This window comes from Molothrus aeneus, chromosome 1 (genome assembly GCF_037042795.1).
Source record: "Molothrus aeneus isolate 106 chromosome 1, BPBGC_Maene_1.0, whole genome shotgun sequence".
In the NCBI taxonomy this organism is placed as follows: domain Eukaryota; kingdom Metazoa; phylum Chordata; class Aves; order Passeriformes; family Icteridae; genus Molothrus; species Molothrus aeneus.
In genome coordinates, this window is record NC_089646.1 from 107,820,849 (window position 1) to 107,835,909 (window position 15,061).

Here is a 15,061-nt window from a genome sequence, read left to right on the forward strand (position 1 = left end):
ATGGGCCTGATCCACTGATTGTTCTGTGTGTGCTTCATGATGGCACTCAAGATGATCTGCTCCACAACCTTTTCCAACACTGAGATCAGAGCGTAGCTCCCCAGATCTTTCTCCCAATCCTTCTTGTAATTCTGTAATTTAGTGTACTGAAAAGTGCATTTATTTCAAGGTCTATAAGGTCAGCAGAGGAAGACATTATTAAAAAAAAATTGAAGAGTGGTATGAAAAGCATGAAATGTTTCAGGGTTTTGTTCTGGTCCTGTTAACATTTATGCACAAATTGTGGTTGATAAACAAGAGCAATCATGTTTCTAACATGAAGGGGTGGTCATAGGGAGAGCAGCATGGCCCATTGCAAGATCAAAGCTGATGTCCTCTCATCCTTAGGGAGCTTTGAGGAATGTGAAGTCAGAAATGTGAACATGGACTTTTTCTTCTGGGCACCATCAAATTCCTGTTGTGTTTCACTTGATTGAATGGGGTCCCCACCAGGGACATCCTATGCTTCTGCCTAATCAGGGGAAAACACAGTGAAAGATGTGACTAGCCATCTGTAGGGAACAGTTTCTGGGCTACAGGCAGGAGTACACATTTGCCTTGCTATAAATTAATTCAGTCCAGGGATTCATCACCCTTCCTGAGGCCGCGCTTCAAAATTCACTGTGATGGATTATATATGCCATTACCAAAAACATCTGAGAACATGTCTCCGTGGGCTACATTTATCAGCACAAATACAGATATTCTTTGTTAAAATGGATCTTATACCCAGTCTAGGTAGAGGTAAGGGTGATTGCTGAAGTCTCTTGGCTTTTTAGAGGCTTTCATACTGGGATTGTGAAGAAGCTCAGGAATGAAAATTCTATTGCCTTTATTATCATTGGTGGTGGTGGTATTGTGGTGGGTTTTTTTGTTTTTTTTTTTCCTTAGTCTTTTTTCTAGCTGAGAAAGGAGGCATAGCCCAGTGACAATAGATGTCCAAGGTCACCAAATATAAAATAAGCCCAACTGAATCAGTCACATAATGGTTGATGGCTATTCCAGATGATGAAAAAAAAAAGGAGGAAAGGATCTACCACACATTGTGGAGACATAAAAAGAAGAAAAGAGAGGAAAGAAGTCCAATAGGTGCAGAGAATAGGCTGAATGCAAGGGAAGGTGGTCTTACTGTGACATAGTTGGGTAAGAGAAAAGGTTATGATTGGCTGGATGATTAAGTGATTTGCCAACATTCTCAAGGAGCATCTTTCCACATAAAGACAGGTTTCTATTTATCCTGGTCTTTGTGCTGGGAATACAGGTGTCTCCTCTATCAGCATGTGAATACAGCACACAAAAAGACTCAAGAAAAGTTTTAAGACGTGGGTGCAACAGTAAAGAGCTACTTTTTTTACCATGTATTCAAAATAAGTGTCATCTTTGACATCAGCAACATCTTATGAAGTGGCACATGTGGCCATTTTCCACAGAAGTGCAGTCATCTCTTTTTGTTTTAAGCCTCTGAAATAGGAGTGGGAGATGTAGCAACTTGTGGAATCTCAGCAGTGAGTTTATGAATGATGCATGAAACAAAATCTACCTCCTCCTGACGCACAAAGGGAATATCAGACAGGGCTGCGAAACCACTGCTGGGCTGGGGTGCTTGATGTGATATTCAGTTCAGGCAAAGCCAGGAAAGTCCACCAAGTACACTTTCAAAGCGTATGTGCAAAAGTACAATGAGAAAAAAGAGATAATGATATGAGGTTGTTTGCATAGTGGGGTTTTTCCCTCTTCCTCCCCTTCCCTCTTTACCATTCTCTTTTCCAAAGCAATTTCCTTCATGACTTGGGCAAGAATAAAGACTGTTTTCATCACTCCTTAAAGAGATTCCTTAGAAACTCGTTGTAGTGAAATATTCCTAATATATTTTCAAGGAAGGTCTTTCACTTAAAAGCAATGTTCTGTGACCTTTTTAATAATGAAATATCATCCCATATTGCACATACTAGTAGAGGGATCTGAGAAGCACTGGAAGATATTTCTGCGGTGTAAAAAAACCCTATATTTCCCCCAGATTATTCTGATTTTTCAGATGACAGAATAAGGAACAGTGGAAGTTGCCAAACCAGTTCATACATGCATGTATCTAACATATGGGGGGTTATTTCTTAAATGATCACCAAATAAAAATGCAAAGCCTAATGAAGTCAAAAGGTCAAAAAATGTCTTTCAACACCCCAATGATCTTATACATCACTTGGAGTTCTAAATTTTAAGTCACAGAAACCTTATCTACAAAACAGCAATGGGGACAGAAAATACACTTGAAAATATTTCCTTTCCTGTTCTACATTTCAGCATAGGCAATATTTAGTTACTAAAACCTCTTTTGGGTTAACAGGCATTTGTAGTGGCCTTTAACTGAATTTCTTGTGCCAATGGAGAGATGAGTATGAGGATCAATGCACCTGTCAGTACCAGCAGAGATGACAAATCAGCAGGCAGAAGAAGTCACCTTCCTACTCTTATGAAAAAGCCAAACACAGTATTTTTTGATGCAGATGCACCATCCTATATTCCACATCACTGTAATCTAAAAAAAAATTGTTTTGCTCCATTTCCTACATCTTCACACTGATGATCTTCAGAATGTAAGTGTTAAGACTTACTCTTTCCTCCAGCATTTTGTTAAGATCTAGGGTTGCAAAAACTTTTATTAGATTTACAATACAACGAGGGGAGGAAAAAGTACAGATTTTGGAGTCGTCTTATAAACTCTGGTAAGAAGCATTACCTTGAAAAGAAAGCTAAAAATAATTTTAATATATATGCTCATAGCTTAATCTAATTTTGCTAATTGACTAGATCACTTGAGAGGAAAGTAGTGATAGAGATGTGACGCACATCAGCAGGAAGAGAGTTGACAGATCCTATGAAACAGACACAAGAAAGAAGCTATTCATGTCCACAAAAACAGGGTCAGATGGCTGACTGGAATAGCACATAATGCAATATATTCATTATTGTAACCAAGGGAGCTACTTTTGAGTAACCAAGGGAGCTACAAATTGTAATATATACTTATTATTTGAAGGGATTTGTGGGTCTCCCTTGAGGAATGCTACTGAGGAGCCAGAGATGCTTTGTGGAAAAAAAAATAATTGAAAATTTCTGCCCTTTATTGACTATCTGCAAAGTTCTTGCTTCTGCACACATTATTTTTAAATGACAGCAATGGCTGACATTCAAATAATTGTTTTCCTTTATAAAATTTTCTAGGACGAATATATGTATATCAAAATATTTTAAGGGTCTACTTATGGTAACATTCTTGATGTATTCATTATATCAACCTGGAAGATTTGGGTCCATTTAATAAGTATTAGTGTTTGGAAAGGTTTCAAGAGTTTGTTGAGAATTGTATTGCTTCAGAAGTAGACCTTAAATACTACAAAGTGGTATTTACATGCATTATTTCCAAGGTCCCATTTCTGCTGTACAGTACAGAATAAAATGAGTGTATCTAACAGTGGTCAAGTAAAGCTGTGCCTGGAATTAAATGATATTGGCAGATAAAAATGCTCCAGTGTAGAATTACATCTGAAGATCGCCCCTTCATTGGAGGCTTGGTACCTATTTGTTTTTCTGAAGTTTTTCCAGGGAAGAGTTGCTCATTCCTTTCACTATGGAATGCCTATCATATTTGAAGCATTGAACAAAGAGGATTTTAATTCAGAGAAGTGAGGGCAGGACAAAATACAATCTGAAGGCAGAAAACCTCAGGGGCAACTCCTACATCATAAAGTTCACAGAAGTGAAGTCTCCTCCAAGTCTGCTTTTACTTCCATGGAGAAGTAAGAAAAAGCACCCAAACTCAGGCCCTGGATATTCAACATATTCCCCTGGAGTGATGTGAACTGCACGTTCAGCAGCCCTGCATTTAACACATCTGACACAAGATAGCAAACTAAGACAGCTGCTTCCAACTGCTGTTGTCACTGGTCAGGAGAGAAGAATGGAGAAGGTGATGAGATAGAGACAAAAAAAGGTGAGAACAATTAACCTCTGACATACAATATAATATATTATGGTCATCACCAGCTTAATTGAGGACAGAAGCTGCAAGGAATATGGTCCAACATGTGCATAAGCTTTTCAAGGTTCATTTGCAAAATGCCATGTATTTGCATTATCTGGGAGTAATTTGCATTTCTGTTCCCCAGTCATTTTCAGACAGGTGAATGCTAATAAAGCTCCCCGGGTAACAAAATATTAAGAAGATTTAGAATGTGGAAAACCACTTAATGTAGTTAAGGGTAACCCCATTAAAGTGCAGGTCATCTAGCAGTTTAAAGGAAGATGCAATTCTCCTTGTGTCTTAAGAAAACTTTAGTCATGAGGCCTTCCAGTGACAGGCACAGGCCAGCACACAGTATGCTGTCTTGAAGCCTGGAGACCAAAGTCGTCTTTCTAGATCCATCAGTTGTTTCATTTTCTTGGGCATGTTGTTCTGCCATTTGTCCCGGGGACAGGGAAAATGTCTGCACACAGAATGATTCTGCATCTCAGCATGCATAAGCCCTACAAAGTACCTTGCTGACAGACACAAAATACACTTCAGCAGGCAGGGAAGAATGGGTGGTTTGGTTACAGTAAATAGGAGCTGGCAGTAAATGGGTAATATCCAATTAGGTCTATCTCCACATTCCTTGCTCCTCAAATGGAGCCATTGGAACTTCACTCCATTGTCATACAGTTTCACATCATGGGGGTTAAAGCACAGCAAAATGTTTGGAATCGCTTGAATTCTCCATATTAATAGAGTGACCTGCCATCTGCTGCTCTGCCCACGCTTATGGTCTGTTGCTCCATAGTTAAGCATCCATTCACAAGAGAGGAATGTTTGTGTGGCAGGCAGCTAGGACTCTATTGTATAGGTCTTTACAAACATTGCACTGTGTTTTCCCAGGCATTTTTAGCTCTGTCTCTAAACACATAGTTTGCCTGTGTGGTTTTTTTTCTTGATTTTTTTTTACCTCAAGGAAGACAAATCTCACAGCTTAGTGAATATTTTCAAAATTTAGAGATACACTTGCACACATATATAATATTTTAATGTAGATTTCTATGCATATATACATATGTATAAAAGTACAGTTACAGAGAAATGGGATGAATCTCAATTTTGAAATTAAATTCTGATGTAATTGATTCTAGAGAGAGACTTTTGGGGCAATTAAATATTATTTTTGCTGACAAAACTGCCTTGGGAAGTTCCTCAGCATTGCCCTGACCCAACTGCTGCCCCTCAGCTGCAGTTTGCTGTCTCCTTGACGGAGGCAATGCAATTGTTTGTCGAACACTCTGTGTCTCAGACCCCAGATACAATCCAGGGCAAAAAGAAAAGCACCAGGAGAAAAAGGCTTTTGTTCTTGTTTTTTGTTTGTTTGCTTGCTTTTCAGTACAGATCTCCCTAATCTGGTCCATGAAATGATCCCACAAGCAGTTGTGCTGGCACATCTCAATGAGTGTGGGAGCAGGCACAAAGGGCTGAAGGGCGGTGGAGGAAGGGCAGCTCATTTTGCCACCAAGGAGCACATACCATGTAACTAATCCCAGCAGCTCTCAGCAACAGTGAATCAGAACTTCAAACCTTCCAAACTATTACTATGTTTGATTCATGTATTTGACTCTTTAAATAATCTAGGTGTAGAGGTATATATTTTTAAAAAAATATTCTCTCTTGTTTTTTCACTAAGGCATACTGACAAGAGACTATTCATTTCTTCCAAAAGAGAGTGTCAGACAATGAAATGAAGCTTTAAGTTAAGGAATTTTTTTCTTTTATGTAACATCTTTCTTGCCAGTGAAATAAACAACCAGCATGTATTTCCAGTTGGTGCTCAATTCTTCCTCATATTTCAGTCAGCTCTTGTACATTATTATATGAGTTCTATTGTTACACTTAAATGTATACAGATCACTGGGTGTTTATTCCTCAATGAAGCAATTTTTTCCCCTAGGATAAATAATTGTGGGCATTTTATTTATGGAAAACTCTTTACTCAACATGCTCATGCAGATCCAGCAAATAATATAAGTGTGTGCTTAACCTCAGGGGTATAATTTCTGCTGCACTCATCAGGGACAATATTTACCTGCTGAGAGCAAAGCAGGGGTCTCACTGGATTACAGCCAGCATGCTCAGAACTTCCCAATACTGAGCTCATAGCTAATTAAAGTCACTACTTTGTTTCAGTAGGACTTAGTCACCTGAATACCATTGGAGATCTGGTCTTAAGGACTCTTTGGAATCCTACTGATCCCTTTTTCTCAGTCGTGTTTTACTGCATTGTATACACATCTGCATGCTATTCATGCTTCCAGAACTATCCTTTTAAAAGTTTTAAATTGGTTTTCTTATCATTTATGGTGTGTCTGTATTTTTTTTTCTAGTGTGAAAGCAAACAGGTGCCTCTGTCTAACCTTCTTTGTTCTAGTCAGTACTGGATATATTTATTCTATGTCATAAGTTATTTGCTCCTTTCTAAAGCATTCACCTTTATAATCACCATGCACACAGGAGACATCTTGCTATTCCTCTGATACTTTTTTCTTGTCCTTCTCTGGATCCATTTGCTTTGCCCTTTTTGAAGTGCTGTGCCCAGAATTGTAAGCAGTATTCAAGGTGAATGTACACTCTCAGTTTACATTATGACATTCTTAGTGGCATTCCTTTACTTTCTTAAGATAGACTTGTTTATTTTATTTGAATCTTGGCTTCCATCAACAGGTGGTTTTCATCAAGGAGACTATGATGAAGGCTTCTTTATATTTTTTTTGCCATGTGGAACTCTTAAGTCATCCTGCAGTTCAGTATTTTGCTGTCAATTTGCTTCCATTCAAATTCCTTGACTACTAAGATTTTATCTTTCTCAAGCCCTTCTCAACGCAAAGGTTCAAACATGGAGAAACAATGGCACTCATCCACACACCAAATCATGGCTGGATTCCCATTTAGTTTAGCCTTCCTTCCGCTGTTCCCCAGTACAGTTTAGGGCATTCTCCACACAGCCATCCAGCTAAGGTGACAGTCCCATTGAATGTATGAGTAGGCAATACCTCTTCCCCTTCCATGCCTACAAATGCCCATGAATAAGCAAGAAAACAAGCAGAAGTCCTGCACATACAGATCTCCATGCTCACAGGATGCAACTTCTTGTTTCAGTAGCAAGTTCCTCTACCCAGGAGTGAGAGGAACCCTCTCCATTGTCCAGAGATTGGCACAGTCTGTGTTCCTAAGACAGGTCATTATTTTTTTCCTGCAACTATACTATTTAGCTTTGTTCACAAGCTTTGCTTTATCCTCCTTTGCTTCTTTACACAAACATTGATGAATTTGCTGCACTCTTCCAGTCAAAGGGATGGGGTTTTTTAATTTATTTTGCAGGCCAACTCCTCCTGGACTGAAAACAAACTGCTTACTACAGCTTATGCTGCTGACAACTTCACAATTTCTAATTAATTGTATAACCCTTCTTTCTTATCCCACAACTGCATACCTCCCTTTATGATCTCCCAAGGGAAATTGTGAGGAAATCTACAGCAGGTGGGAGAGCTCATGTGTCATCTCCTACAAATGGAGGCTGAGAGACTACTTACCCAAGCTCAGGCACAGATAAGTACCCTAAAATTAGCTGGGCATTTGGTGGCAGCAGCTGTATGTAGCAATGCACTGCAAGATGCAGAAACAGATGGCATTGCAGAAAACACGGATGTTGTGTTTATTGTCTGATGGGAGGCCTCTCTGCCTCCTTCCTCTAACATCTTCACAGAGCATTTGGGGGATAAAATAGGATTCCCCTTCTGCTTCCCTTTCTACTGCTTCTGTAGTCAGCTTCTCTGGAACTTCCCTCCATTGGTAGTTGGTCATTCCTATTTATTCCCTTCTGCTTTCATTTTTTATTAGAGCCTTCTACTTTTATATCATTTGCATGACTTTTACTTCACAAGGCAGCAATAAACATAAAAATATGGTTCCTAGAGCATGTTGACATTCATGAGGGGGGAAAGTGTACATATTAGCATTTACTTCAAAGCTGTCAAATGAAAAATTTTAAATATTTATAAAAGGATGTGCATGGATGTATGTTCTGCAAAAAAAAAAAAAAAAAGCCAGAATACATAGAAAAAAGCTTTTTCTTTCTTTCTTTCTTTTTTTCTTTTTTTTTTTTTTCAGAAAATAACCAGGAATGGGAGACCAGTATAATTTTTACAAAGTTCAGGGAAAGTTTCCAATTACTTCTTGAAAGAAGTAAAGGAATTTTTGCAGTTTAGTTAAATTTTGGGGACATTAAGTTCAAAGAGATTTTCTCAGCATGAGTTCCCTGAGCTCTGTCATGTACAGATGGCTCCAGACCTGGGATACCCACTGATTTTCTTACTGAAGCAGTAATTTACACTGCACTTCTTGGGGAACAGGAGGAAATTTTAAAAAATTGAAAAACTGACTAATAAAACTAGAAATTTCAGAGGAGGTTAAGTAAGTATCAGTGTTTCTCAAGGTATAAGAGGGTGTAGTATCCACTGAGGTAAGTGTTCCATGGCCTCCAGAACAGGTGGGAATAGATTGCTGTTTCAAACACCCCAGATTAGCTGATCCATCCCTACAGGATGAGGTGGCACAACCTGCAGTGAGACCAGTGACATGTTGGTATTTACACCCAAGGCCTAACACAAACACACAAAAACAGCTAAACTTACCACTTCCAAACAGATGGTGGTCTTCCCTCAGCAGCACCAGGGCCATCCCTCTCCTCAGGAAGCACATCAGCAGCTAAATCTTCTTCTTGTGGGCCTTCTGCACCCCCACTTTGCTGCTCTGTACCTTCCCTTTCTCAGTTCTTTCACACCAGTCTTCTCCTCACCCTCCCTAAGCATCCCTCCATGGCATGGTTTTCTGGCCTTTGATTTTGCTTTGTTGATGCTGATACAGCTCTCACAGTCTGGAAGACATATTCTCCTTCCAAAAGAGCTTCTTCACAGCTTCTTTATTTACCCTCTTCCCTTTGAAGTCCTCCTCTCTGTGAGGGGCAGAAGTTAATTAGGTGTACCCATGAGGGAGCCACCCTGGAACAGGGACACTCAGAAGCAACCTGGCAGGAAAATGAGTGGGTGACAAAGGGCAGCAGAAGAGCATTACTCTTTGCTTTGCCACCTCCAGTGCTGCCCATTGCCTCACAAGGCCAGCAGAGGCTGTGAATGGATGATTTACCTGTGTGTTTGTAAAGTCTCAAATTCTTTTCTACTTTCAACTGTAATTTTTTGGTTTTTTTTTTAATGAATGAAATAAAATTTTCTCACCTGAGTCTACTTTGTCCAGATGCCCTCTAAATTCACTTCTGCCCAGGGGATCTTTAGTCTACAAATGCAACTATATTTGGACAAAGAGAGGGGGTGCACTCTTATGCTCCATGACACAGCTTTCCCTAACCACTTTTACCCTATAATAGCTGCGGCTGTAAGCCCTGAGCACTTGCAGACTAGATGACAAACTTGTGTTCACATACTCCTGACAAACACAAGCCACAAAATCCCCAGGCATTCACCAGCCTGCTGAACATTGTTGTGACCTTCACTCTGACATGGGATAGAGTGGCTGGGGGCAGAAAGGAGTTGCTGATCTGTGATTGCTTTTGAGGCAGTGAATCATGGTCATGTTATCCCAGAACAACAGGATTGCCTATCTTCCAAATAACTGAAAATTTCAATTTCAGCCCATCAGTGGCATTGTACAACCTGTTTTGATAAGAGCTTCTACCTATCTTCTATCAACTGAAAACAACTGAACTGCAATTTGCAGTCATTTTTACCATTTCTATAATCTTTATTTGTTAATTAAAATCTGAAAATGAGATTTACATTACATTACAGGATCTTCAGCCTACAAGTATTGTAATGTGTGACAATGTTTGTAAACCAATATGGCCATTAGGAACCACAGTGATGAGACACTGGTGTCTTGTGGAAAGAAACTCTATCAGGATTTGGAGTACCAATTTATAAGTGTTTTATTTTTATTTAATTTTGGAGAAAAATCAAGGACTGTTGCTTCACAGGAGGCATTAGGGATGATGCTGTTTGCTTGTGTTTCAGCAGCTGTAAAGTAAAAATTTACATAGTTCCCAGCTTCTCCCAGAGTACACAATGAATGGAGAAGAAATAGACTAAAATTTATAAGTATAGGCGTACCTTAAGGAATTGGATATCAAGGTATAAATGCTTTCTGTTCCTTAGGAAAAAATATTGTTGCAATCACAGGCTGCAGGAACTCACAGTTCTTCTGAAACTTAAAAGAAATCCACTTTTTGGCTATAAAATATGTATTATTCATTTTGCCCAGGTTAACTTTATTTTTCTTTTAAAGGAGCCTTGACACTTTAAACTGGCATTTGTGAATGTAGTGTAAATCTTTGCAACATAACCAGTTGACAAGTTGGCTGCAGAAAATGAGAAATATGACCTGTGGAATAGCCCATTTAAACAGAAGCATGAGTTAGGATTCAGTCTATTTACGAGCACTAAACAAGGTGCTCAGGCATATTTGCACTGCACTTTATCCCAGTGCCACAGTAGTTCTTGAGTTATATATAAATTACTTTTTTCCCCCATCTCTTTTCTAATAAATTAATTTTAAAATTAGTAGTACTAAGTAAAAATTTCCTGAGGACAATCACTTAAATACAAAATTGAATTAGGTCTGGCCATGTTCTAACCCACTTTGCCTTTGTCTTTCACTTGCCTCTAAGCAAGTAAATTTTGCTAACATAAGTGCTGAATAAAAGTTTTTGAATTCACAGTGGAGGCAGCGTATTTTAGGACATTCAGTGTTGTTTACACAGAAAATGTCTGACCTTCCAAAATCCTTTCACACATCCTTAGCGCAGTGACCAGGCGATGATTCAGGAAATGTTTTGGCCACACCTTCTGATAATTGAGAGTGCAGATGCAGCCATATTACCAGAGTGGTAAATGTTCATTGCAAAGTTAATTTGTGGAATTAGCATCAGGAAAGATGAGCAGAAAAAGCAGTCAGGTTGAAAAGCCAGAGCATGTCACTGTCTCTACTGGTGATACACTTGTGTTCTTGCTTCTGTATCTCATATTACTGTTAATTAAAGCTGCAGAAAGTTGGGCTGCTCCATCACAGTGAAATACTGGAGAGTCTGTCTGCCTTTTTGAACAAACTGCTGGAATATAGTCAACAATTTAGTGTTTTAGGATGGGCACTGTAGATGTTTCCCAAAAGGGCCACTCTAGGTACACCAAGAGTATAGCTAAAGGGTATGAAAATATCATGGACTCCAATTAATTCAGTTGCAGCTCTTCCTTTGTGGCAAAAAAGCCATATCTTTGTCACATAAGAAGCATCTTTCTTTCCAACCATTACATGGATCTCTGCTACCCTACAGAAACAACACGATGAAGTCACTGGGAAATTTTTCAGTGAATGGTTGGGTATAACTGGTTTTGAGTGGGGGCAGCCGTGAAACACTACAAGGAAAAACCCACATTCCTTTCTTCTTTTCCTAGAAACATTGACCTGAAAAAAAAAAAAATCAAAAGCTTGAAACTAAATATTGACTGAAACTTATTTTGAACTGTGAGCAAATGCCTTGCCTCCCAGTGTTTAATTCTTTCAACATTAAGGGCCATAGGAGTAGAAAGGTATTACCTAAGAGATACCCAACTCTCTCATCCACTTTTACTCCTAACACAGAGCTCTGAGGCTCATGAACTTTGGCAAACATGAGAAGTCAAACGAGTCTCTTCCTATACCAGCTGCAAAGAGGACATAAATGAGGATGGGCAAAGGATGTCAGATATCAAATGGTAAGTGAGAGCAGTAACAATGAATGGGTGAAATTATCCACCCAAGCAGCTAAGACTGGAGGGATTCCTAGGGAAATACTGAACAAGCCAGGTAGAATATTTCGGTGCATATCAGCACAAGAGAAAAAAGGTCTCCAGTGGAGAAAAATTGAAAATCTCAATTCACACTGTGAAGGAGAATAGGATTAACAAAATTCATTCACCTTTGAACTTACAGAATGAATAAAATGAATGTTCCAATCAAAACATTAGAAGATTGTTGCACCCAGATGAAAACTCTCCACTTGGTCATCATGTGTTCCCAACAGCTGGCAAAGGAAGGCAAGGCATCTGATTACTTTACAACAGCCTTTCAAATATCTTTCATACTGATGATGGAACATCCTGCAGAAAGAATAATTTATTATGGATTTACAAATTATTTGAAAAATGGCCAGTAAGGCAGTGAGTAAGGCAGTGATAGCACAAACCAGAGCAGCTCTAATCTCCATAAAGTGTGTGGAGTCACACAAGGCAAAGAAAAATCTGTTCATGGCACAAGAACAAATGCAAAGGCTGACATAAGATTGCACAGTAAGCTCTGTTTAAAAGGAAATTGTGTGATAGCAGATCAAGGAAACAAATGCACACTTGTATTCAAGAAAGAGAATGAGCTTAGGCAAAAGTCCCCAACAAATCTGAGCTGTGAGCAGCTAAGAAAATCCTCCTAGATGGCAGCTTTGAAGAAAAATAGTTTTACAGGGAAGGTACTGGGCTGAGCCTCAGGAGGTTGGTGTCCCCGTTGCTACGCTGCTGCACATGTTCACTGGGACTCTGGAGGAGAAAAAAGATTCAGCAAAGCTTTCCTTTATAGAATGGAGAGAATATTTCCCTTCCCTGACATCCTTTGCCTTATGTATTTATGAGGTATGAACATCTTTGCATTCTCTCTCAGCAAAACCTGCCAGGATTTACTGTGGAAAACAGCATTCAAGGGACCCCTTATATAAGAAAGTGTGTACCAAGAGAACCCTTCTGAAAACCTGCAGATTCAGAAGGAGAATATGAGGCCATGAATACCACTTACACAGAGGATGTCTTTCATGAAATTGCAGGGAGCCTGAATCCACTCACTTCCTTTCATGTCAGTCCTGGTACTTTTATGCTCTACAGATTGTCAGCAGGTAAATCTTGCAACCAAAATGGGGTTTCTTGAAGTCCATTGGCACACATTTAACCAAAGAGACCTTTAATGGTCCCTTTGACCTTGCTGAGAGCAGACTGAAAGACATCCCAAGGTCCATTCCAGCCCAACTGATTCAGTGACTGTTGTACTATGAAATGTCCAAATAATTGATGAGATTTCTGGCATGGCACACTTAGAGTCTGATCTTATGATATGGTCTGAGACAAATAGTGTACCACTGTGTAAGTAGCAGGTTCAGCTTCATTCCTGAATATCTCCATCCTTCCTGCTCCTAACCATGCTCTCTTACTGCTCACTTTGAGATGACTTTCATACTCATGTAAGTCACACAGCAAGACACAGCAGCCCAATCAGATGGCAGAAAAGGACAAGACAAAGCAGTTTCACTTGACATCAGATGAGCCATTGTAATGGAATCAGGAGGGAAAGCTGATTGCTGTGGTGAGAGATGGGGAGGGGAAAAGGGGAGGGTGGAGAAAAGAAGAAAAGAGGAATCAGAAGAAAAGTTACCACAGTTTCTCCCTTTAGTCACTGGTGAGCTTGTACATCAGCTTGGCCATATTGTGAAAATGTATCCAAAAATACATAGTTAATTTAGATCTACAATTCATCTCAAAATTATCCCACTCTACCCATATCCTATCAAGATGTTGTTTTCAGTGAGTAGGGGCTTTGGAACCTCAGCAGAACTCCAAACTCAAGAATTAAGTAGTGGTGACAATGACACAGGACAGAAAAAGCTGTTGCTCTTGTGTGCTGTATGATGGCACTGCAATATGGTGAAAGTAAAGTTGGGAAAATGAAAATGGTAGAAAACACCTGGTCTGGAGGGCTTGATCCTTTATAACACAGACATAGTGTTATGAGTCAGGATGGAGGAGAACCACAGTTTTCCATCAAAGAAAGGACTGCACTGTGCCTCCAAGACAGAGTTGGCTCACAGTTTATCAGCAGCAGAGGCAAACTGAAATATTGGAGGAGTGCAGAACAGACAGTGAGGCTGTGTGGAACAGGCAGGTGCTGGCACAGATGCTAGGAAGCAAAGGCAGTTACCACTGCCACCTCTCCTCTGCTGCCTTCTTCCCTGCCAGGCCCAACTAGCAAAGTCAGTCTTCTTTTCATTGCCTATTCCTTCTCACTAGAGCCAAATTTATTTTCACACCCCCTAGCTCAGCCAATGACCCTGCTCTCATACAATAGGAGGATGATCAGCCCTTTCTGAGGGGCTTGCTTTGCTGCCCATTACAGGCAGTTGTCACCTTAATTCTTCCCCAAAGCCAGCCCAGCTACCAAATCTATTCCTAGCAAGAAGTGTAAATCTGAGGAGGAGAGTACACACCTACTCACACCACAAATTATACCAGGTTTTCCATCATCAATGTTCTCACTGATGATGTCCTCATTCCCCAAATATACACAGTGCTCCTAATTACACACTTTCCTCTCAGAATTATTCCAAATGGAGCAACATGATGACTTCAGTGCAGTGCTCTGTAACCTCATATTAGGATATGTCTTTCTTCATGTATTTTTCTTCAAATATTTTTCTGTAACCTGCCTGTTACAGAAAAACAACATTGTGTGTGTATGTGTCTGATTCCCAAGGCTAGGCAGCAAAAAAAGCCAACCCCAAAATGCACTACAAGGGCCATAAATGGAAAACAACAAGTCTTTGATGCAGGAAAATTTATGCATTGAGGCAAAATCTCAGGATAATCTACAACTGCTCAGGTCATGATGAGTGGTACAAAAATATCAGTGATAATAGACATGCAGTTTGCTAGGCAGGAGAACACATGCTATGTAGCAATGGCTTTGTGAGTAAATGCCATTTAGGGACAGTCAAAGTAGGGATACAAAATACTCTAAAAAGTGACTGCACAGGGAGCAAGAAAGCATCTTTCCAGACAGAATAATCCCAGAGCTGAAAGCATGCACTTTGTATTATTAAGGAAAATTTAATCCCAAAGATTGAAAATTGCTCACTCCCCAGTAATAGGG